Source organism: Ceratotherium simum, chromosome 8 (genome assembly GCF_057802395.1).
Source record: "Ceratotherium simum simum isolate JZ-2026a chromosome 8, ASM5780239v1, whole genome shotgun sequence".
Classification (NCBI taxonomy): Eukaryota; Metazoa; Chordata; class Mammalia; order Perissodactyla; family Rhinocerotidae; genus Ceratotherium; species Ceratotherium simum.
Genome location: NC_141907.1, coordinates 4,547,136 through 4,571,340, shown reverse-complemented (window position 1 = coordinate 4,571,340; position 24,205 = coordinate 4,547,136). Strand labels below are relative to the sequence as shown.

The following is a 24,205-nucleotide window of genomic DNA, read 5'->3' as shown; positions in this document are numbered from 1 at the left end:
CTGCCAGGCGGTGCGAGCGCCAGGGCGCAGCTGGGCTCCTGAGAGCGTGTGGAGCTGTGGGGAGCCGGCTGAGGCTGTTAGGTGGGGGTGTCTCAGGAGCGTGCTGCCTGCTGGGTGGACCCGGCGGATTCAGTGGGATCCCGAAGGCCAGACACCCAGGAGGCAGGCGGGGTGGGGCCTGGTCCACCGGGAGGGCTGGGCTGCAGAGACTTTCACCAAGGCCACCTGGCACCCCTTCCCTCCTGCCTTACTAATAAAATACCATTGGCCCCAATTGCTTTCTTAATTGGCTCTGAATAATTCACTGCTATTAATTGCCACTGTGATCGCTCATCTCCCTGTTAGAGTCTGGCTCACTCTGAAGTGTACCCAGGGCTCTGCTCCCTCACCTGTGTTTGCTCTTCACAGCTTCTGCTCCTCGCTTTCCTCTGAGCACTGGGGGAGCAGGAAGCGGGTCTGGACTGCTCGACCTGCCCAGGGCCACCTGTGGTCCAAGTGGGGGTGTCCAAGGCTGGTGTTTACAAATTGGGTGCCCATATTGTTTCGCTGTGCTCACCGTTACATGTTGCCCTGCTCTTCGGACCAGGCTGCCAAGAAGGGTGGGTGGGCCCACCCACGCCGATGGCAGGTGCCATCCTGCCCCCATGGCTGGCACCGGCTACCCCCACCCGCCCTCAGCCCCTCACGGCCCCTTGTCCATTGGCTGGGGAGCCACCAGCCCTCTGCTGCTGTGTCACCATCACCCACAGTGTAACTGTGAGCACAGGGCGGCGCATTTGCTGTTTCCTGACAGATATTCATGAAACAGCACAACAGCAGCCTGCTCAGAATGTAACCTGGCAATCAGCCTCGTGTTCTGGGTTACCATTTTGTTAATCACCTCGACTGTGGACTGCTTCCTCCCTCCCCGTCCCCCCAGCACACACAGCTGGCCCTTTCTCTCTCTCTGCTTTCCTTCCATCTCTGTCTGTCTCCCACCCTGTTCTCCAGCTCTGCTTCCCCCTGTCACTTCCTCTCCGTCTCTCTCTTTCCTCTCTCTCTTTCTTCTCTCTCTTATTTCCTACTCTCTTTGGCTTATCTGTCTGTTTTCCTTTATCTCTGTCTGTCTGTCTTGTTAAGTGGGTTCTGGACAACAGTTCTCTGGGCTGGGCCCTTGCTGAGTGAGCTTCTATGTGGCCACAGAGGAAGGGACAGCTCATCTCCTCTGAAAGGTCACAGAGGCCCCTGTCCGCCTTCCGTCCATCTTCTCACCTACCCTCTCTCCCGTCATCCACCCACATGCACCATCCACCCATCCACCCAACATTTGCTGAGCCTGCTGTGTGCTAGGAGCGGGGGATACGGCGATGGACGAGTCAGATGGAGTTAGTTGCTTCTTTTTTGTGGGTCCCTAAATCCTCCCATGTATCTATGTTTCACAATCCTTGTCTCTCTAAGTCATGAACTATTTTTTCAGCTCCCTCACTGCATTGTGAACATTCCAGAGCTTGGGCCAGATCTTACTTATGTCCTCTCCCCCAGCACAAGCACAGAGGTACCTGGCACGTCACAGGCTTTCAGTAAATTCTAGCTTGAATGAATGAGTGAAGCAGTGATCTGGTCCAGCTGCTCGGTTTTACGGATGAGGACACGAGCTCAGGAAGTGGTGGGCCTTAGCCAGGGCCTCATGGCAGGTTTGGGGTGGGGCCAGGGCTCACCCCAGCCCCCTAAATCCCATGCTGGTGCTTTCTCTGCATCCTGCTGTCTCTTCCATTGTGAGCTGGGGTGGGGGAGTTGTTGTTGGGGGGTCTTTGCTTGGGCTTAGTCTCCAGTGGGCTAGCTCCCAGCAGGTGCCTGGCGGGCTCTGGAGGGTGAAGCAGCCCTGGGCTCTTCTGCACTGGTGCCTGGCTCAGCGATGCGTGGGCTTTAGTGAGGCTGGGACAGGTGAGCTCACATGACGTCACGTCCTTGTGGGTCACCTCGAAGACTCACACCCACCCCCGTTTGAGTGTCGAGAAGGGAAGTCTTAGGAATCTGTTGACAGGAGAGGGCCAGGATGAATGTCCTCGAAGGCTCTGTGTGTCTCAAAAATAGAGCTTTGGTGAAGGCAGGGCCTTTGTCAGGGGGTGAGCACAGGCTGGCCACCCTGTAGGTGGCGGACCTGGTGACCCTGGCTCCTTGGAGGCCTCTGGCACCTGGGGCAGGGGTGGGGAAGGAATCGCTGGGCGATGTGCTTTTCCGTATTGGGGAAGAGCCCAGGGAGGTGGGGCCTTCTGCTCCAGCGGTTTGTCTGAAGTTGTGCCACCCCGATTCTGGACTTCAGTACCCAGCACCTGACAGAGGGACTGTCCCTGGAGTCTGGAGTCCCCACGAGAGGTGGGAGCCCAGAGCACGGGACCCAGAGGGTGCCACGGCCAGCAAGGTGGTCATCTGGGTCATCTGAGGGAAGTTCCCGCAGGTGTGCTGAGCAGGGCGCGAGGGGCCCGGGGTGACCCCCAGCTAGGACAGCAAGGTGGGAGTGTCTCATGGCAGGTGCCGGCTGCACAGGTGCTGGAACACAGGGGGCCGGCAGGGCTTTTCGCGGGGCCCACAGGGCATTCCCCCAGCAGCCTGGGCTCCAGCTGGGACCACCAAGTCAGCCATTGGGAGGGCCTGGTGTCCACGCTGGGCCGACCGGCAGCCTGGGGGTGGGGGCTCAGCCTGGTGTGTAGATCCCTGTGCTCGGGGTCTGGGGTCTGTAGGAGCCTGGGAGTGTGGCGTGCAGGGGGGGGTGCCCCGACCATCCACTGCCCAGCAGGAGACCTTGCTCAGTAATTGTTAAGGACTCGGGAGCAGAAGATGGGCAGTGAGGCTGCACCCCAGGTCTCTACCGGGGCTCCCTGCCCTGGGCTGCCCCCGCCCTGAGATTCCTCACTTTACCGCAATGGTACTGGTGGAACGAAGGGCCAGACGGCTTTGGGAGAGCAGCTGTTTCCCCTGTGCGCGTGATTGTTGGGGACCCGAGGGGCTGGCTGGGTGGGACGGGGAGATGAAACCTGGGCAGGGGCTTGGTGCTTCCTCTGCTCTGGGCAGTTTAAGTTATTTTAACAGAACTTTGGGTAATGCATTTTTAATTAGCAGGGAGGCGCAGTGGCTGTGAGGGTCTCCTTGGGAAGGCCTCGTGACTGCATCAGATCAATATTTGAAACCCCGTGAAGCCAATCACAGTGGCCCACGAAGAGCCCCGCTCTCCTGCTGACGCCCCGTGACGTGTGCATGGGTCTCACCCATCCCCTGGCTCTCTCTCTCTCTACCTCTGGAATCTCCAGCTCCAAGTGGCCGCATCTCCACTTTCCAGGTGAAAACACAGCTCTAGGCACCGGCTTTGTGCCGAGTTACTAGTGTGAGTGGAGGCCCCCGGTTCTGTTTTATTCTCCACCCGGCCTGCACTGCGCCATTGCAGTGACCTTCAGAAGAGCTCAGATCCCGGCCCAGCCCGTCCAGATCCAGAGTCCCCCAGGCATCAGAGGGTGAAGGCTGCCTCCCACTCCAGTCCGGGCAGCAGACAGGGGAGAGCCCAGCCGCCTGGGGCCAGGGAGGCGGCCGGAGGACACACGTACCTCTTCATTGGAGGGCAAACCTTGACCATCTCACTCGTGATAAAGCAGGACCTGATTTCTATCCAGGTCACCTTCACAAAGGCATCCAGGGCATTTTTACAAACCAGAACAGGGGGGACACAGGCACACAAAAAAAGAAAGTGTGCCTAACGTGAGTTGAAAAGCAGTGAGAGAGGGAGTGAGTGGATGAAGCTGTGAGACCTGGGGGTTGGGTCCCCACGCACGTGGAAGCCTGAGGTCGATGTGGAAAATCTGAACAGCAAAGTAAGCGAGAGCCAGATTGGACCTCATTAATCAGCCAAGCCATTGGTTTACTCTTTTTACATAGAAGGGAGGTTTATCAAGGATGCTGTTCTGTGCATCTTATAGATCATAAAATACAGTGTGGCTTTTATCAATGTTTTGTTTATCCCAATCTCATCTTTTGTTTCCAAACAATATCAAGTGATAGAAAAACACACACAAACACAGAAAAAAAAAACCCACGTTTTACTGACAACACTCAATCTGTTCTATTTATCGGTCTAGCTAACCACGTTGGTTTGTGTAATTCCGGAATTGTGGAAGGAAAGCTGGGCACCTCTGGAGGACCCTGAGCTGGGGCCCCAGCTCTATGCTCTCCCCTCTCCTCCTCAGCCTGACTTTCCAGTTAACCCCTTCAAGCCCCTGCGGGTTTACGGTGTCCCCAGCCCTCCCCCAGCCTCAAGACACATCCTTCTGACTTAGGACAATCTTAGAACATTTTTGGACAAATAACTCTGATACACAATCTGTATCAGTCAGGGGAGGCTCAGTGCTGTGACAAAAATCTCCCCAAAGTTAGTGGCTTAACACCAGAAGTGTTTATTTGTTTTGGTCTGGGTGGTGCTGGTGGTGTGGGTCTCCTGCAGGCTGTGACACGGGGACCCAGGCGCCTGCACCTTGTGGCTCTGCCACCTCCTCTGGCCTTGGAGCCCTTCCTTTCCCCTGCGTGGGTGGGAACGGGGTGCCCAGGGCTGTGGAGGTTTGTCACAGGGAGTGAAGGATCCAGTGGACGGCAGCTGTGAAACCCGAGGACCGGCCCTCAGGGCGCAGGGAACCTCGGGCTGAATGTCGAAACTATGAACTCCAAAGTGGGTGAAAACCACCTCCCTGTTCTTTCCGCCCTGGGGCTCCACTTGACCTCGAGGGTGCTGGAAGCGTGGTCTCGGGAGGTGGCCTCCGCTGAGCACCTGGCCGTTCTTTGCTCCTGGTCAGTCGTCTTGCCTGCGCGAGATCAAGAAATCAGGGGACTATTGGGCTTCCCGGCTGACGTGCCAGACAGTCTATACCCCTTACCTCATCTGATCTTTCCAACCAACTGAGAAGTGTTCTGAGCCCCGTTGTAGAGATGGGAACCGGGGTGAGGGCTGGAGCTGGCCTGAACCCCAACCCGTCCTCCCTCCGCCCCAGGTCTGGCTGGAGCAGTTGCTGGTCCAGAGGGTGCAGCTGAGCTCCCTCTGTCCGGGACCTGGGGTGTCCTTGTGCCCTCCACCTGGACGCCTCCAGCTGTTTCTCTGCCAGCCCCTGGGACTTGGGAAGGTGCCTGCTCAAATCTGCTGTCAAGGCTCACCTTTGCTCTTTTATTTGAAAAATCTAATTAAAAGATATGAATGATGACCATATTGGCATGGCTATTGGTTCCTAATCCCAGATGTGAAAGTTTGGATTGTACAGTAGCACCCCCTTATCCAGGGAATAGGTTCCAAGACCCCCGGTGATGCCTGAAACCGCAGATAGTACTGAACCCTATCTGTATAGACAATGTTTTCTCCTATTCGTACATACCTAGGATCAAGTTTAATTTATAAATTAGGCACAGGATGAGATGAACAGCAATAACTAATAATGAAATAGAATAATTGTAACAATATACTGTATAAATGTTCCGTGGAGTGGTGTCTCAGATTCTCGTACTGCACTGTCCTCACCCTCTTGTGATGCCGTGAGAGGACACGATGCCCGCGTGAGCAGCTGGAGTGCAGGATGACACGGGCCGTGTGATGTAGCATGGTTTTCAGACCGAGGGTGACCCCGGGTGACTGACGCCGTGATGGGGGGACGAATGTATGTGAAGGGAGAGCAGGTGACAGGCGCGCATGTACTGAAAGCATGTGTGACTTTGGCTGACGGTGACGTTTGCCGAGGGCTCCCTGAGTTCGTCACTGAAAGTCTGGCTCAGGCCAAACTCTGGGGGACAGTTGGTAATGAACTGAGTGTAAGGAGGTGCTGACTTCGCGCTTCAAGTGGTGATAATCGCTAACGTCAGCCGTGCTGAGCGAGGGATAATTTTGTCCCTTCAAGGTGACTTAACCTTTCAGAGACTTGGGTTCTTAGGAAGATGACATGAGATAATACAGGCTCTGCTGCGGGAAAATAGAGAGAAATGAAAATCCTTTTTTGGTTTGGAAGCGGATGTTTAATTTATGTTTCCTTAGCTCCGGGCCTGGCTGGGGAAGGCAGGAGATGCCTGTTGAAATCCCGGGCGGCCCTGGGCGCTCTCCCTTGCCCTGCTCTTCCTTGGGTGTGGGCATGGGCCTTCCATGTACCGTGCTTCTACAAGTATCCGGTTCAGATGAGACTGACAGAGGAATGTGGTTCCTCGGGTTAGGGACCATTTAAAGGAGGGCCCTGGGATTCTGTTTGCCCCCACACGAGCTTCCTACAGAAAATGTTTGTGCACCCCTGTTCCCAAGGAGGAGAGCAGGCAGGTCAGGTTTCCCGAGCAGGTCAGAGAGAATGTTCTACACCAGGTCTCATGGGTGTGGAATCTGTGCTCTCAGGTAGGGTGCCAGAGACGAAGTTTTCTTAACATCAGTGCAATTTCAGATCAGCTGGGAGTGTGTGGCAATAGCATGGGCGAGGGGGCCAGTTGGTGTGACCTGGTTAAGACGAGGGGTCACCAGTAGACATTTAAGGATCGTCTGCTGCATACCAGCCTCAGGGTTTACGTTCTCTCTAATCCTTACAGTAGCCCCCGGGTTATATTAGTATTCCTGTTAGCCCCATTTTACAGATGAGGATGTTGAGGCTCAGAGAGGTTAACTGTCCCGAGGTCACAATCCTGAGAGGCTGGCGTTGCTGTTACGATTATAGTTACTCCCATTGCACAGAAGAGGAGATTGAGACACAGAGAGTGATGGGTTTGCCAGGTCCTCCCCTTGTCAGCTCCCGGGGCTGTGTTCCTTCCTCTTTGTGAGTTGATTCTCGATTTAATTTTAAACGATTTGCTTTTCATTGTTACGCCTTTAAACCAGTATGCACTGACTCCCGCCCTCTAAGAGGCACCTATGTTTGTTAAGTTACAGGTGTAGACCTGAGTCTGAGCATCCGCTGAGTGTCAGGGTGAGCTTGAAGACAGTGAAATTAATTTCTCGTGAGGGAATTTTTGTAATGTATCAAGGTTTTCTTCATGGCCTAATATATGGCCAATTTTTGTGAATATCCCATGGGCAATAGAAAAGATGGTTTAATTTGCCTTAAACTATAAGTTAACATTATGCTTTAAATAATATCGTTTAGGTCTTTTGGGTCCTTACCTGTTTTTTCTTTTCTTCATCTGTCAAGAGCTGAGACCAGGAAGTTAAAAGGTCCCACTGCTAAGGCCTTTCTGTGTCTCCTTGCTTCGTCTCTTGAGATTCCTGCTTCCTGCCTGTTGATGCTGTGTTATTTGGTGACAAAATATTCATAACTGTTGTAACTTCCTTGTGAATCACACTGTTAGCATCTTGCAATGCATTTACCACGTGCCGACCACGTGCCAGGCCCTGGGCTTTGTGCTTATTTTCTGGATATAGGAGCAGTAGGTGTTCCCTGCAGAACATTTGGAAAATGCATAAACATACACAAAATAAAATAAAATAAAATGGACACATTCGTGTCTTGGAACTGTTGTCACAATCCTATAAGACAGGTGGCATCAGATGTAGGTGTCTCCTTTCGTTATAAAGGAGGAGGATGCATCTGAGACCCAGAGGGGAAGTGGCTTTCCCGAGCTCTGGAGCCTGGAAGTGGCAGTGCTGTCACGGCCCAGAGCTTGGGAGGGTCTTTGACTCAGGACCTGGCAGGTTTAAGCGTCAGAGGTCTAGGACTGGTGTGCCAACGTCCGAGCAAGGCCCTGACCAGGGTGGACCTGGCCTTGTTCTCTGAAACTCTCCATCATCCCGATGGAGGGTAACTGCACTGTCATCCAGGATTCCTCACAGCGAGTCAGTGCGGGGCGGAGGCTGCAAAACCGAGGCCCGCAGGCCATGTCGGGACCACAGTGCTGCTGTCTGTCACCCTCTGTGCTTCAAACATTTGAGAATGAGGTACTTTATCAGTTTGCCGGGGCTGCAGTGACAAAGTACTACAGGCTGGGGGCTTAAACACCAGGAATTTATTCTCTCCCGGTTCTGGAGGCTGGAATCCCGAGATCAAGGTGTGGCAGGGCTGGTTTCCTCTGAGGGCTGTGAGGGCAGGATCTTCTCCAGCCTCTCTCCTCGCGTCTTCTCTCTGTGTCTCTGCGTGTTGTCTTCCCTCCGTGCCTGTCTCTTTCTCTTCACGTGGCATACTTTTACATAAGGGCACCAGTCAGGTTGGATTAGGGCCCACCCTACTCCAGGTGACCTCATCCTAACTTATTACATCTGCAACAGCCCTACTTCCAAATAAGGTCACATTCTGGGGGACTGGGGGCTTAGGGCAGCAACATATGAATTTTCACCCCATGATAGTCACCAATCTTTAAAAAGTGGGAGCTGTTGCTTCAGAGTCTGAACTTTAGGATTCTCTTGAAAAACTGGAAGCCACTTTGGGCTTCATCTCAGAGCTGTGACTGGCCCTGAGTCCTGGCCACCTCGCCCTTGGTGTCTTTCTGCCCCTCCATGTATCTCTCTTTGTGATCTTTGGGGACAGGTTGAAGGCACAGGCTCTGGGGTCTGGATTCAAGTCCCAGCTGCCCCACGTCACAGCTGGGTGACCTCAAGCAAGTCACAGACCTCCTGGAGGCTCCTTGCTGCATCGGTCAAGTTCAGATAAACTCCAGTCACAGGGTTGCAGTGGGGACACAGGAGCTCTGCTGGGAGAGCACGGAACACCGTATGCGCTCAGCAGGCCCCCTTGTTATCATTAATAATAATAGTATGTCCCGTCCTGGGGTGCGGAGGGAGAATCAGAGCATCAAGCTCAGACTCAAGACGCCCTGCTGAAGAGTCCTCTTCGCAAATGCACTTGTTGAAGCGTCTCCACTGATATATTTATCCGACGATTGCCGGCACTCACAACGCCAGGCTCGCGATGCCGGGTAATTTGTTTTTAGGAAAGCGGCTCGGGAAGTGTGCTCAGGGAAGCTGGTGTTTGTTTAATTGGCTTTGTGTAAGTCAGGGCCGCGGCAGGATCTAAAAATACCCAGGCTGAGCGCCTCGCCTATGCTCCCGCGTTGAAAGGACCCATCAAGTGTCTGAAGACCTGCGCTGGAGGTCCCGACAGCTGGCGGGAGATGCCTCCGAATTTGGCCTTTACCGCTGCTGTTAGAGCGGCGTTCTGGGAGAGTGGATTTATTTTTCTACTGAATGTATGCCATTCGATGGCTGTAGGCATTAATGTGGCTGGGACTCAGATCAGATTAACAGGATTGAGAATGAATAGCACTTTAACCTGAAGAACACAATTGGGCCACCAAGGGGCCAGCCTTGGCCGAGAGGCTGCTCTTCTGAGGTCAAGATGGTGTCCCCGAGTGACTCCTGCTGCAGGAGGTGACGGAGGGGCAAGCGAGGAGGCCAACCTGGGGGCAGAGGAGGGTCTGCTCTTGTGGCTATCACTGGGAAAGGAGCCAGCAATAATAGTAATTACAACAGAGCAGTAGTTGTAGTAGCTGCCGTTTGGAGACCTTAGCCTGGAACAGCCAGTGCATTAAAACTATTACAGGCATTATTTTAATTAATCCTCACAGTATTTTATTATTGTAACTAATGCCCCATGAGGCACATAATTATCTTTTTAATATTCCTACCATTGATCGAATATTAAACACCATTGATCTGCCTACTGTTTGCCAGACAGAATACAAGGCATTATCTTTCCTGCATTAGCTTATGCAATCTTCATATTATTATACTGTTCCTGTAGTAACATTATTCCCATTTACAGATAAGGGAAGTGAGGCTCAGAGAGGTGAGGTGACATGGCTCAAATTCACAGCAGGACAGTGGCAGGGAAAGGATTCCAGCCCTGCCTGACATTAAGCCCCACCCTGTCTCCTGGGTGGTCCTGTACAGCACCCCCTCCCCTGTGAGCTGCATTCCAGCCTGGGGCAGCTCTCCCTCTGAGTCCCAGCCTGGGTCCCCTGGAGGCCTGCAGAGCCATCTGCATCCTGTGACCCTGGTCACCCCTCCCTGACTCCTTTCATCCTTCCCCTCGTGGTCCTGGCATCCTCCCCTGGACACCCGCGGAGGGCAGCCCAGCCCCGAAGGGCCCCTGGACGTGGTCTGACCGGCCGAGAGGAGGGGGCCATTCCCCTCCTTGTTCCAGCATCACCCCTTCTGGAGCCACAGGGAGTCCATCGGGCTGTCTGGTGACTGACCCATTCTCACGCCCACACCAAGGTCATATAATCCAGCCAGCACTGGGGCCTGGTTGATGTTATCCTCGTGGATCAGCTGTGGCTCCAACTTGCCTGGATGGATGGGGCCCCGGAGGGGGCACGTGGCACGTTTGCTCTTGTCTTCCTCTGATACGATGGGCACGGGCCCTCTGCGTCCTCCCAGGGCCTGACAGATGGTCCCATGGCCCTTGGGAGCAGTGTGGTGTGGTCTTTGCTATGGAGGAGCTGTCCCACATCCTGGAGGGCCTGCATCGCCAGCTGGCACAGGCCACAGTGTAGGAGCAATCAGCAGCTGCCCTTCTGCTTAGGACGTGATCTGCAGCCCTATGGGAGGGGTCTCGCCACTTGGCAATTGGTGGAAGGTATCAGACCACGCAACACTGAAACTTATTGCGTCTGATGTGTCGAGCAAGACTTCAGGCAAAGGCTCTCCAGGCTCGATGTCTTGAGGATGGGGTCAGGCCCCCATCGGTGTCTGTAGACAGGCGGGCGTCAGGAGTGGGAACAGACACTCCCCTCTGAAACTTAACAGTGAGGCTGCATTTTATGAATTGTTTGTAGGTTATAAAAACAGCAAAAGAGGAAAGAGGTTAAAAGTCTTTGAGGGGGCCGGCCCCATGGCTTAGGGGTTAAGTGCTCGTGCTCCGCTACTGGCGGCCCGGGGTTTGGATCCCAGGCGCGCACCAACACACCGCTTCTCCAGCCCTGCTGAGGCTGTGTCCCACATACAGCAACGACAAGGATGTGCAACTATGACATACAACTGTCTACTGGGGCTTTGGGGAAAACAAAAAGGAGGAGAATTGGCAATAGATGTTAAAAAAAAAAGTCTTTGAGGGTCTACAATATGTCAGACTCTGTTCTAGGTGATATTGTTATCTCCATTTTAAGATGACGAATTTGAGGCTCAGAGAAGTTAACAGTTTACCCAAGGTCACCCAGCTAACAAGTGATGAAGGGATGTGGGCCAGTGGATGAGGTTCCAAAGCTGGGATCTGAACTCAGATGTGCTGAACCATGTATGCTGTGTTTATTTTGGTCCTGCCTCTGACTGCCAGGTGGTAGATAGGGGGGTCCTACGGGCTACGTGGACAGGAATCCACGGTGAACACTACACTCGGTCTCGTTAATTTTCTGGTGTACCTTTCTGCTTCTTCGCTCTAAGGCAGCACCTGGTTTAATGGATTTTTCTGGGACTCCCATGCTGTGCAAGGTACCACGTGATAGAAGATGGCGGAGCCGTGGACACAGATCTGTACCTCAGTGGTCACAGCACAGGCCCATGCAGGTTCTGTGGGCATGGTTCTGAGGGCCGTGGCCTCTCTGATGCCATGGATGCTGACGGCCACTCAGCTCGTGGTCCCCTGACTCACTCCTGAGGGCATGATATGGTCTTGGTGAATAGTGTCTACTGACTGTCACTCTCAGAAGCTGTTTTAAACTGATTCCATTATTTTGCTGATGGGATTAATGCTAAACTTGCTGGACTGTTCTTTCTGGATTCAGATGTTTCCTCTTTTTTTTAAAAAAATGGGTTTCACAATAAAGAAAAAAAATCAGAAAAAAAATGGGGACATTTCCCCCTCTCGGGCCTCTAGCAGCTCCCCAATCTCACTGGGAGCATGTGACACAGCCCAAAGAGTCAGCCAGACCTGCGGGAGTCCCAGATCAGCCACCAGTTATCTGGTTTTGGACTGAGATCCCCAAGACAGTTTCCCCGTCTGTGAAATGGGTACAACTGCACCCGTCTCAGTGAGTCTCGAGGGTGAATGTCTGGGGAAGTGGGGCCTCATAAACGCTGGTTCTCCCCCACTGTCTCCCTCTTCCCGCGTGGTTCGTCATGGTTCCCCCATACCATTGTAGCCCGAGGGGTGAGTCCTCCGTCCCTGGAGGCTGACGATCCTCGACAGTCATTGCTTCCCCTTGCTGCTGGGAGAACTTGGTGCCAGCCTGATGGAAGTCAGGGAACTGGGGAGTCATGCTGGCTCCCTAAAGCACCTCTGGGTGTGTTCATCGTGCATCTTTTTACTCTCGGGCGGGGGTGTTAAATGTCCTCTAGTTTGGAGATGAGCACAGATCTTGGCCCCTGGTTTCTGTTTTCCTGTCCCCTTCCCGTGGTCCCAGCCGGGGCTCCATGCCCATCTCTCCTTCCCTTTGCGGCTCTGAGCTCGCCGGATGGCTTCCTCGCAGCCACACGGGCTTTAGGAAACCTCTTCCGTTTCACTCTCCTTAGGGTTTTTATCAAGCTTCGAGGGGGCCCCACCCCTTCCCCTTCTGCCCCACACATTCCCCATCAGTAGCTTCATTATTTCAGTGGACAAAATACGTAATCTGGAGGTAACTTCATTAGGCCCAATTGTACCACATAGATGCCAAGTGGATTTTAAAAATGATGATCGCTTATGAGTTTCCTCATGGAAATATTGTCGACACAAAGGCTTTGGAAATGAGGCTGTGTCTCCGGTGACTGCCTCCCCCAGGAAAGGCCCCCTCAGCCAGAGCAGAGCGGCGAGGCGCTGGGATGGGATTTGCTGTGAGCGCGTTGGGTTGAAGGGGAACGCCTAGAGCTGTTCCCCAAATTAGCCGCGCCTCCTGGGGAGCACGCTGGGCGCCGGGCCGGGCACCGCGGCGGGGGGAGCGAGCATCCGTGCCCCCGACAGTGTGGTAGCGGCAGGGCCTGCCTCTGTTGTTACGGCCCCGGGCGGCAGCCATTGTGAATAACGTGATGACATAGAGGGAAAAAGTCGAGCCTGCGTGCCTGACGCCCAAACAATAGGAGATGTACCCGTGTGGAGAGCGGGGGTGCGGGGGCCCCGCTGCTGGCAGCTGTGAGGCCTTCATCAACCTGCCCTCCACACAACGGCTGAGGAAGAACAGGGGAGCCGACGATGGCCGAGGGTGAATGCTAGTGACCGGAGGCCTTGCTTTAAAGGCCGGGCTGACGGGCTCCAGGGCCCTCCAGGCTCCCGGGGCGCTTCTGCGGCCGGGCCCGCCCCGGGAGGGGCTCGCTCACGTCCTCTCTTGGTGCTGACGTGGTTCATGACACAAGCTGCCCAGTCTCACCTGAGAGGTGGGGGGTGGGGGCGCTAAAAGGGCAGTGAACTTGGAGTCAGGAAGCCTGGGTGGGCGTCCTCACCCCTGGGACCCGCCCGGTGTTCTTGGGTCAGGGAGATGGAGAATGGAAGGGTAGAGGGAACAGCCTGTGCAAAGGCAGGCGACTATGAGAGGACAACATGGCAAGATGTGATATGAGGTGAAACAAAGTCATGTCCCAAATGTCGGTACCTGCCGGCCTGATATCCATGCCCTCTGAATGTCCGTATCAGCCAGGCGGGGTAAGGAGTCCTGGCAGGTTAATAAGGGAGCTCAAGGCGTGCTAAGAAATGGGTGTCCCCATAAGCTAGAGCCCTGACACACTGTACCCCACTTCGCCTCACACCTCTTCCAGGGAGATAATCATACCGGCCGAGTGGAAGATCAGAGACGCTGGCCGCCGGCCCTGGAAAAGCCGCCATCGGTGGTTTTTGCTTTATTTGGCTTTTCACAATGAACCAATTGATAGACTCTCACTGAACTGGTTCCATGTGCTCAACACCCACCCAGCCACTGGGCCGGCTCCCGGGCCTCTGCGGTGAGCTTGTCTGTGCTGGGGGCCGAGACCCAGGGCCCAGGACGAGGGCCCTGCCCGAGGAGCTGTGGCTCCGGGTGGAAGCTAACCATGGAGGCTGACATCACCTGTGGTGGTGGGCAGTGCTGACCGCTGCCCCCTCTGCTGGCACCCCACCGCCCAGCCATGACATCCCATCCCCCTGGCCTGGCCTACAATGCTCTGTTGGCCAATGCTAGCCTCATCTTCTGTCCCTGAAGCCCCCACACTAACCCCCCGCTCAGGGACCTTCCTGAGGTTCTCCTAACATATCAGGACTTTTCATGATGCCTTGTAAATGCCTTCTCCCTCTGCCCCAACTCCTCATCCTGCCTATTCAGCCAGCAGACCCTTGGTGGTCACATGCAGGTGGGCTCTGGCATCAGACAGATCTGAGAACAAGTGCCAACTCTGCTACATAGGGATGTGACCTTGAGAAAGACACCTAGTCCTCTGGGGCTCAGTTTCTCCATCTATGAAATGGGAATAATAACAGTATCCACTGCCTTATAGGGTTGTTGTAAGAAGTAAGTGGGACAAAGTGTTTGCAGCACTTAGTACAATGCAAAAGGCTCAGTAAATGTTAGTGATCTCCACCATCATCACCACCATCATCACCACCACCATTGTCACCATTACCATTGTCATCACTATCACCATCATCACTACCACCCCCATCACCACCACCATCACCACCATCACCCCCACCACCACCACCACCACCACCACCATCACCACCACCATCACCACCATCACCACCACCACCATCACCACCACCACCATCACCATCATCACCACCATCACCACCACCACCACCATCACCACCACCATCACCACCACCATTGTCACCAACACCACCATCATCGTCGTCATCACCCCATCATCGCTACCATCTCTGTCACTTGTAAAGCCTTACGCACAGGCTGGGGATTACAGTCCAGGTCCAGCCCAGGTCTTATTAGCAGCAGGTGCCTCATAAACCCTCACTAGCCTGAGGTGAACAGAGTCCATTTCTGGGCATTTTTCTTTGTGTGGGAATGTTCTGGGCTGTCTTTGGACAGGGAAATGCACCTGTCTTCATGGTGACATTGACATGTTCTTGTTTTTCTCAATGTGATAAAGGCAACATGACTGAAGTTTTCCCTCTGGGCTGGATCCAGAGTCTTTGGAAGTAATGACTTGTCAACAAGCCGTGCTGGGCTGGGGCGTGTCGTCACCACTGTCACCACGTCACCACGGGTGCTCCATCTCCGGGCTGTCTCCTCCTCCCGCTCGGGGCCATGCATGGGGTTAGCAAAGGGTTGAGACAGGGGAAGGATTCTCAGCAATAACATTTTCTCTCCCTTTGAGAGTGGTTTTGTTTAATTCCTTCTACAAAGCAGAACGAAAGTTGGGCATTGCATTACCATTGGCTTGAGCACGGGTGCCAGCCCCCGTCGTGGGGACTGCGGGTACCAGATCCATGAGACCTGCAGTGAGTGCTGAGGCCAGCGTTGTTCTCTCCACCTTACAGAAGAGAGACCGTAGACTCTCAGGGCTCGGGAACCTCATCTGACGTCACACAGTGCGTAGGTGACAGAACCAGGGTTCAGAGGGCACTCGTGCTTCCTGATCTCCTGCTGTATTCAAGCTCCCGTGCAAAAGGAGCATGCAAGAGCCCCGCTCGGGACCCGGCTTGCCTGGTTCAAATCCCAGCTCTGCCACGTCCTGGCTGTGCGCTTCATAATCTTTCTGTGCCTCCGAGGTCTCATCGGGGAGTGGACAAGTCCCGCCCTGCCTCACAGAGTTGCCCTCAGGCTCAAACCAATAACTCAGGAACTCAATCCGGTTGGCTGTGATTGGTGTTGTCACAGCAGAGGTGAGAGAGGTGAGCGGGGACCAGGCAGGCAGGGCTTTGCCAGCTGTGACAGAAGCAGTGAGGGGCCATGGAAGGGGGCCTGATTGGGTGGGCGTTTTGAAAGCATGGCCCTGGCCACAGTGTGGAGGACAAGGAAACAGGGGCCCGGGTGTCCCTGTGAGGCCCAGGAGGGCGGCAGGGGTCCAGGAGAGAGGGCGAGGCCCCCGGCTGGAGGGACATCAGCAGAGCGGGAGGGTAGGGAGGGCGCAGGGGAATCGAGAGTGGCCAGGATTTGGCGGTGACTTGGCGTGGGGCTGGGTGGGGGAGGGCATGTGTTGGAGGACCCCCTAGGCTTTTGTTTGGGGCTCCTGAATGGATGAGGATACAGCCTGAGATGGGGGTCTGGACAGGGGCAGGGTTTGGGATGTCTGGTTCCGTTTTGAACACCGTGGTCAGTGGCTTTCAAATGTTCTTAAGGTCCAGAACCATTTCTTCTCAAGGATCTCAAGCAGAGCCCCGATACATAAAACAGAGACCAGCGAGGTCCCCTCGGTGGGCGTGGAGTGAGAGATGCTGCCCCCCACAGCCCGCCCTGGTGCACTGGTGGGTGTGGAAGCCCAGGCCCCCGGGGTGGGTGTGGACCCCCGTGTGTGGGCAGCTCCGTGCCCGCGGGCCCCCCTGCCCCATGCCTGCAGTTTATCATGACGCTGCAGCTGGGGCTGCACTGATGGTCACAGATGACAAGTGCACGGTTTTGCTGGGACTCCCAGGAGAGAAAACCGGTCACCGTCTTCACAGTGTCAGATCAATTCACAGCCACCCCCTGTCTGCCTTATTTGGCAGCCACCACGGATGCCACCGCCAGGGCTGTCCCCACCCCCGCCCCGCCATCAGACAAAACAGCGCCCAACAAAACAAGCCAGGGCGTCAGCATCTACAGGTACAAGACGCGGGATCTCTGTCCCTCGTTGTTGTTTGTCACCGTGACATCCATCAGCACGGGCACGCAGGTCTGTGCCAGAGACAATTGCAGAGGGTCGGGGCGGGCTCCTCTGAGCATCCTGCACCCTCGTCCTCCTGGGCATCTCCGGTCCTTCTCCAATGCTTCTTTCTCTGCTTCGCTTCCCTCTGCCTCTTCTCTCCCCTGCCCTCCTCTCCCCTCCTCGCCCCCTCTCCTTCCCCTCCTCTCCTTCCCTCTCCTCTTCCCTCCTCCTCCCCCTTTCCCTCCCTCCGTCACTACTCCCCTTCCCTCCCCTTCCCTTCTCCTCCCCTCCCTCTCTACTCCCCCTCCCCTCCCTCCCCTTCCCTTTCCCCCTCTCCTCTTCCCTCTCCTCCCCTTCCCTCCCCTCCCTCTCTACTCCCCTCCCCTCCCCTTCCCTCCCCTTTCCCCTCTCCTCTTCCCTCTCCTCCCCCTTCCCTCCCTCCCTCTCTACTCCCTCCCCTCCCCTTCCCCTCCCCTCCCCTCCCCTTCCCCTCCCTCCCCTTCCCCTCCCCTCCCCCTCCCCTCGCCTCCCCCTCCCTCTCTACTCCCCTCCCCTCCCCTCCCTCCCTCTTCCTCCCTCCTCTTCCCTCCTCCTCCCCTTCCCCTCCCTCCCTCACTACTCCCCCTCCCTCCCTCCTCTCCTCCTCCCCTCCCCTGTCCCCTGCCCTCCTTCTCTTCCCCTCCTCTCTTCTCCTCTCTTCTCCCTCTCCCCTTCCTCCCTGTCTCTGAGAGCCCTTCCCTGCCTCTCACCCTGGCTCCTCCACAGTGTTTGTCCCCATCGATGGGCCGCGTGCTCCCTCGTCTGTGCTTGTTGTGACTCTCCAGACGATCAGCTCCGTGGGGCAGGGAGCTATCTGTCCACTGCTGTGTCCCAGCAGAGAGCTGGGCACAGAGCCAGCCCTCAGGGTATGCTGTTGATGACAGCATCCTTTCCTTCGTTAGTTTGTTCGTTTGTTCTCTTGAGCATGTGCTAAGCCTCTACCCCTGAGAGGCCATGGTTGGTCGAGCCCTCAGATCCCTTTTTATAGTTGAGGAAACTGTGGCCCAGGCCATTGGGAGACAAGGGGAGGACCTGGCTCAAGTCCGTGGACCCGTTAATGCAGATCCTGGCCTGGCTGGAGGGAAGGACTTAAAGTCACAGAAGCAACCTTATAGGGATGGGTATAATTTGCACATCGAGCTCCCATACCAGCTGCCCCAGAAACAAGATGCAATCCCTTTCCTAACAGCAGTAGATGTTAGACGAGCCCCAGGGTCTCCATGGAATACAGTCTCCCCAAAGGGGAGCCATGTGACATGGCTCGGCAATGACACTACCACCTCAGGCTGCATTAATGGAAGTATAGGGTCTACAGCAAAGGAGGTGATAGTCCATTGTACTTTGCAATGACCTGACCAAACCTTGAATACTGTTTGGGTGAGGTTACACTTTAAGAGGGATGGTGACAGTCTTCAGTACGTCCAGAGCACAGTGGCCAGAATGGAGAACTGGAAAATTCACAGTCAAACACATGGTGGTGAAGCGCAGAGTATTGGACGTCAATAGCCCAGGCTTGAGTTTCTGCTTTGCTGCTTACCAGCTGTGTGACCCTGGGCAAGTTCCTTAACCTCTTTGAGCCTCAAGTTCCTCATCCATAAAATGGGAATGATCTTATCTGTGCTGCAGAGTTGTTGGGAGAATTAAACAGCAGCCTCTGTCAAAGTGGCTGACACAGTGACAGTGGCCAGGACACAGTAGAAAACAGTGCTTCCTGGGCATGTCCTCAGAGTGTACCCTGAGCGCCCTTCTTGCTTTGGGGATTGGTTGTTCAGGCCGAGCGTCTGTCTGCGAGCCGCTGATGCCCCGGTGGGGCGCATGCTCGGGAGCCCGAGTTGGCTCTGACACTCGCTAGGAAATTGCTTATTATGGGCTGTGAAACCGTGCATTGAATTCACGCAGTTTATTTTTAAATAAATTTGGGGGAGTGGGAAAACAAAAAGAGACAATTTGAAAAGAACATTCTCCAAGCATAATGAAGGCCTTGGCAGGGGCCCAAAACCTGACCCCAAATCCCCGCTCCAGAGCACCAGCCCGTGACAGCCGCCTCCGCCCCCGTCTTCCCACACCGCCCGGGCTGTGTGTCAGCTGGATTTTCAGCTTTGCCTCTGAATGGCTGAGCGTCCCTTGGCCCTAAATCCTCGGCTCTGGGCTGCAGGAAGGCCTGTGGGATTGGAGAGCAGCTTAAATACTGCAGGATCCTTCTTTCTACAAAGGGCTGCGAGCCCCAGATTGCGTGTTCCCTGTGCACACGGCGCAGAGGGGCATGCATGGGGCCCCTTCTCTCAAGCAGGGGCCGGGCCTCCTGGGGGAGATTCGGACTCACCTTCAGGGCTCCATCCTGCTCCACCCACGGGGGCAGTCCCTAGAAAGGCTGCCCCATTGAGGACCACTCCTTGGTTCTTAGTGACAGGTCAAGTCATGTCCCCTGGGTGGTTTGAAAAATGGCCCCTGGAAGCAACTTTTAAGGATGAAATTGGCCAAGTTCAAGTGAATCTCCCTCTCTGGCCTCAGTTCCCTCATCTATAATATTTGGATAATAATAATTCACGAAGAGCTGGGACAATGTTCAGAAAGCCTCAGCACAACCAGCGTTCGCAGGTCACTGTTCTGCTCAGGTGTGGTGTCTGCTGTGTGCCCGGCCTGTGCTGGTGACCCGGGCGTTCAGGCTGGACCCTCCTTTCAGATCATCCCGTTCAACCCCCAGGAACGGCCTGGGGGAGACTGCCCAGAGAGGGCATACTCCTCCCTTGAGGTCACCAGGTTCTAAGGCCTGAGCTGGCCGCGGAGTCCCTGACCTCCAGCCAGAGCTCTGTTCACCCACCAAAGGGGCCGAGAAACACACGGGATTTCTGCAGAGTTTTTTCTTCTATTTTGATGGATGAGCCTGGGCAGGGGGGCAGGGGGGCAGGAGCCTCGGGCCCCCTAGATACCTGCTCTGAGTGCACAGGTCGGCGCTGAGCAAGGAGGAGGAGGAGGGGGGAAGTTTGTGTTCAGAGGACAGACTGTCCATCTGGGATCTTCATCATTACATGTCTCGATAATTAGTTGTAATGAAGCTGAGAATAGAATTAACTTGAATAAAACTATTTAAAATTAGGATCCTTGGCAGCTTGGCTGACTAATTTGTTATTGAAAAATTAGACATCAACACTATCAGAGCCTTTCCAAGAAGAAATAAGGTCGTCCATCACCATCGCTCGCTGTCGTCCTCTTTGCGTGGCCCCTTCCTGCCCGTGTGTGGAGCAGGCGGTGTGGCGGGGCTGCGGTCAGACGCTGGGGCTGCCTCCTGCCTGTCCGTTTTCACTGTACCTGCCCCGCCCGTGCTGCTCCACGGCCCCAACAACAGTCGTAATGTGCCCTAGCCTCCGTGATATTTCTGCGTGAACCACTGTATTCCATTCGCCCGTCCCTCTGGCTGGACCCTGGGCTTGCTTCCTTTTCTGCTCCGTTTTACACAAGGACAAGTCCCTGCCTTTGGCTTCCTCTGCCCATCATTTCATGCCTTGTTCTTTCTTCCTTGGCCCACCTGCCCGCTGCAGTCCCCACCTGGCCCCTGAGCAGCCGCTACTGCTGCTCCGAGCCTGTCCCGAGGTGTCCCACCTCCTGGAACCTGCCCTGGACCTTGGTCTGACTTGGGCCTCCTCTGGGCCTCGTGGCATAGGGTGCCACCCTCGTCTGTCTGTTTCCCGGCTCAAGGGCTCCTGGAGGGCAGGCCCAAGATTTCTCCAGCGTCAAGTAGGAGCCGGATGTTGTTGAAGGTTTGCAGAGTGCTTCATGCAGAGTCGGGGCCTGGCGTACTGGTCCAGAGGTCCACGGTTCCGCTTTGGACCCTTCCTCGGCATGTCTGCAGAGGTTTGCAGGGGGTTGTGCCCACGTAGGTACCGACTGCACATTTGAGGGCACAAGGCCCCCATCCTGGGTCTGGAGAGGCTGCCCATTCCCACCATGGTGGGTAGACGCTGACCGGATTCTGAGGCCACCAAGGCCCCATCCCGGCGGCTGCCTGTACCCCGTGTGGTGGGCGGATGGCTCACTGTTTCCCACCTGGAGCGCATCTAAAGCGGCTCCTCTCTGCCCTTCTCGAGAACCTCCCGGCACTTTCCTGGTTTCCATGGCGATGTCAGCCTCCCATTCCGCCTGCTCTTCAGAGGGATTATCAATTCGTTATTTCATACTTGGGTCTTGCACTCCGCTTGTTCTGTTTCCAGATTTTGGTGTCTTGGTAGGACTCTATTCATTTATTATCTGATGAAGAAAACATGACCGGAGTTGGAGCCTGGTGATTTCCCTTCCTGGGGCCCAGTGACGGCCGCCTTCACAGAGGGACAGGCACGCCAGCAGACGACCGGGTCGGGGATCTGGAATTCCCCGCGGGGCGCCCTGGGCCGGGAACCGTAGATTCTAATGACTTGTGGATGAACTGAGCTGCCGTGTAGTCGCCTACACACGGACCACGGGGCCACTGGGGGCGGGGTGGGGCCGTCAGCTCGCTGTGGGTCCCAGTCCCACTTGTCTCTTAGAAGCTGCAGGCCCTCAGACAAGCCGTGGCGGTGTCTGAGCCTCAGTTTCCTCCCCTTTACAGTAGAGTCTATGTGGCAGGGCTGTGGAAAGGACTGGAGAAGGTGCGGGCAGAGCCCCAGCACAGGGGGAGGCACGTTACATATGGCAGCTGCCGAGGTGACTTATGGCCTGATTTTCTCTTAAGAAGTCCTCCTGCGTCCTGGCCGGGGATTCTCAGCCTTGGCCCCTATTGACATTTTGGACCAGATCATCTTCTGTTGTTACTGCTGTTGTGGCGGCCGGCCTGTGCATTGTAGGGTGTGTAGCAGCACCCCTGGCCTCTTCCCGTTAGATGCCAGTCATGGCAATCGGAAAACTCCCCAGACATTGCCGAATGCCCCCCGTTTGAGAACCACTGCCCTGGGCTCTGGGAGCCCACCCTGCAGGAACGTCTGTGCGCGATCCGCCCCCAGAGGCCCCTCTGGCTTCTCCTGCTGCCATGCAGGCTTTCCATCCTGCATTCCAGCCACGTGTGCTGCTTGGTGATAATCAATGTGTCTGTCACGTTCCCAGGGAATATGAACATTTGTGCACAGGTCTTTGTGTGGACACCTGCTTACGTTTCTCTTGGATAGACACCCAGGAGTGGGATGGCTGGGTTGCAGGATAAGTGTTTGTTTAACTTTATAAGCAAATTGTTTCCAAAGTGGCTGCACCATTTTGCATTCCCTCCACTGAACTGTGTGAGTGCTGGTTGCTCTTCATGCTTGAGAGCACTTGATATTGTCAACTTTAAGATTTTAGCCATCCTGATAAGCATGTAGTATCTTGTGATTTAATTTGCGTTTCTCTGATAACTAATGCTATTGAGCATCTTTTCATGTGTTTATTTGACATCCGTATCTTTTCTTTGGTAAAGTGAATGTTCAGATTTTTTGGCCATTTTTATTGCATTGTGTGTCTTTGTATTATGGAATTGTTAGAACCCTTTATATGTTCTGGATTGGAATCCTTTGTTGGACGTATTTTGCAAACAGTTTTTCCCAGTCCGTGGCTAATCTTTTCCATTCAAGCAGAAGATGCTAATATTGATGAAGCCCAGTTCATCCATATATATATCATGTTCCACGCTTTACATCTTATCTAAGGTTCTTTGACAACCCAAAGTCACAAGTTCTTCCTTGTTTTCTTCTAGGAGTTTTATAGTTTTAGAGTTTACCTTTAGGTCTAGGATCCATTTTGAGTTGCTTTTTAAAGCACCATATTGATTAATTTTAAAGGAAAAGAAAGAGAGATGGGGGAATTTCTGGGAAGAGGGATGAGTTGGCTCATCAAGGCCTGTGTCATGGAAATAATGTTAACTCAGTGGAGAGAAGGAGAAAGGAAAGCAGCGCAAAGCTGAGTGCTCGCTCACTGGCTCCGTCTGAACACGGCCAGCTGGTTCTAGTCGGATCCTCTCACTGCAATGGGAATGCTTGCCACCTCCCAGAGCCCTGGGCATTGGCTTTCCAGATGAGGCCGCCTGACCTGCCCACTTTCTACCCCTCTATTCACACCATCTGTCCAAATTCACCCCTGACCATGCTCGGCCCAGGGCCTGCTGAGGCCAAGGCGGGCATCTTGGTAGCCGTCAAAGACTGAGGCCCCTAATCGCTGAGAAGCCCACACATTTGCAGGAAGTATTCAGAGGTTGCCCTTGCACTGCTGTGTCAGCTCCTGGACAGGGACACAGTCGCGGGTCCTGTGGTGTCACCCTGACTCTGGAGCTGCCTCGTGCTCCTGCCTGCATGTCTGCCTGGCTGAACACAAAAGGGGAGGACAGGCCTTCAGCTGGGACACCCCAGCCACAGCTCACCTCTACGGAGGGGACTGTGCATTTTGTTGCAGACAAAAGTCCCAAATCTGGATTGGGAATGGAGTGATCCTCAAAAGGAAATGTCTCACCACATCCATCAGTCATTGGGGCTTCCAGCATAGGGATGAGGAAAGCAAATGTTCAGGATAAGTCATGGCGCGTGAGAGGAGGAGGGGCCTGCGAGGCCACCTTGTCCAGCTCTGGCCTGCATGAATCTGCGGCAATGCTCCATCCAGGTTGTCCCCAGGTGTCTGCTTGCTTGCCCCTGGTGACGAGGAGCTCACCACTCTGATCAAGAGAAACTCAGCATCAGTTGGAAGGTCTGTGTCTTTTCCTACCCCCTGAGTCATGTGTGGGGATGCAGAATTATTGAATAACGGTGTTGGGCATTTATGTCAGTGTCTCATTCAGATAATACATGGAAAATTCCAGAAACATCAAGGCCATCTCCGTGGGCCTGTATCTCAGGGCTTGAAAGCTCTCATGTTTTCACCTCCCATGTTGGGTAAGAGACCTGTTTCCCGGGCCTCGCAGCATTGCGGGTCCGTTGGCAGGGCACTGCTGTGGGCTTTCTGAAGCGGGGTCTCGCCAGGGCCAGCGGGTGTCCTGCATGAGTCCAGTTCTCCTGAGCGACAGTGGTGAGTGTGAGTTTGTTTGCACGGAGGAGCGTCTCAGTTCAGGCCAGGCTGCCCAGAGCCAGCCTGGGCGTCCCTGTGGGAGTGGTGACAGCAGCCAGAACAAAGCAACACACAAAGTTGGATATGCTGTACTGCCATAAACATCCGCCCCACAAGAGCCCTTAGAAACAGCTCTGAGGACCAGGGGCTGCCGGAACTGTGAGCGTCCACAGAGGGCTGGACGGGAACAAACGTGTCCGATTTCCTGTCGGGTAGACCTGGCTCCTCCGTCTAGCTCATTCAAGCCCTTTCTCTGTCATCGGCTGCTGATTATCTGTGTGCAAGTGACTTGACTTCTCTGAGCATCTGCTGTCAACGGGGAGACAGGGCTTAATCTTAGGGTTGTTAGGAGGATTAAAGTATGTAAACGCTTATAGCTTAGAAAGTTCCAGATCAGTGCTTGTGATGTAAACACATAAGCTAGGAGGTTGCAAGCATTCCGCATGAGAAGACGTGGAGGCGGGTCTCAGCTCGTAGTAGGACTGCAGT

General features: G+C 54.7%; 1 protein-coding gene across 2 annotated transcripts in view; it reads left to right on the top strand.

The window, feature by feature from the left end:
* Positions 1–24,205, top strand: part of SORCS2 (sortilin related VPS10 domain containing receptor 2) — a 512,852-nt gene that overhangs the window by 154,958 nt on the left and 333,689 nt on the right. The window lies entirely within an intron of this gene.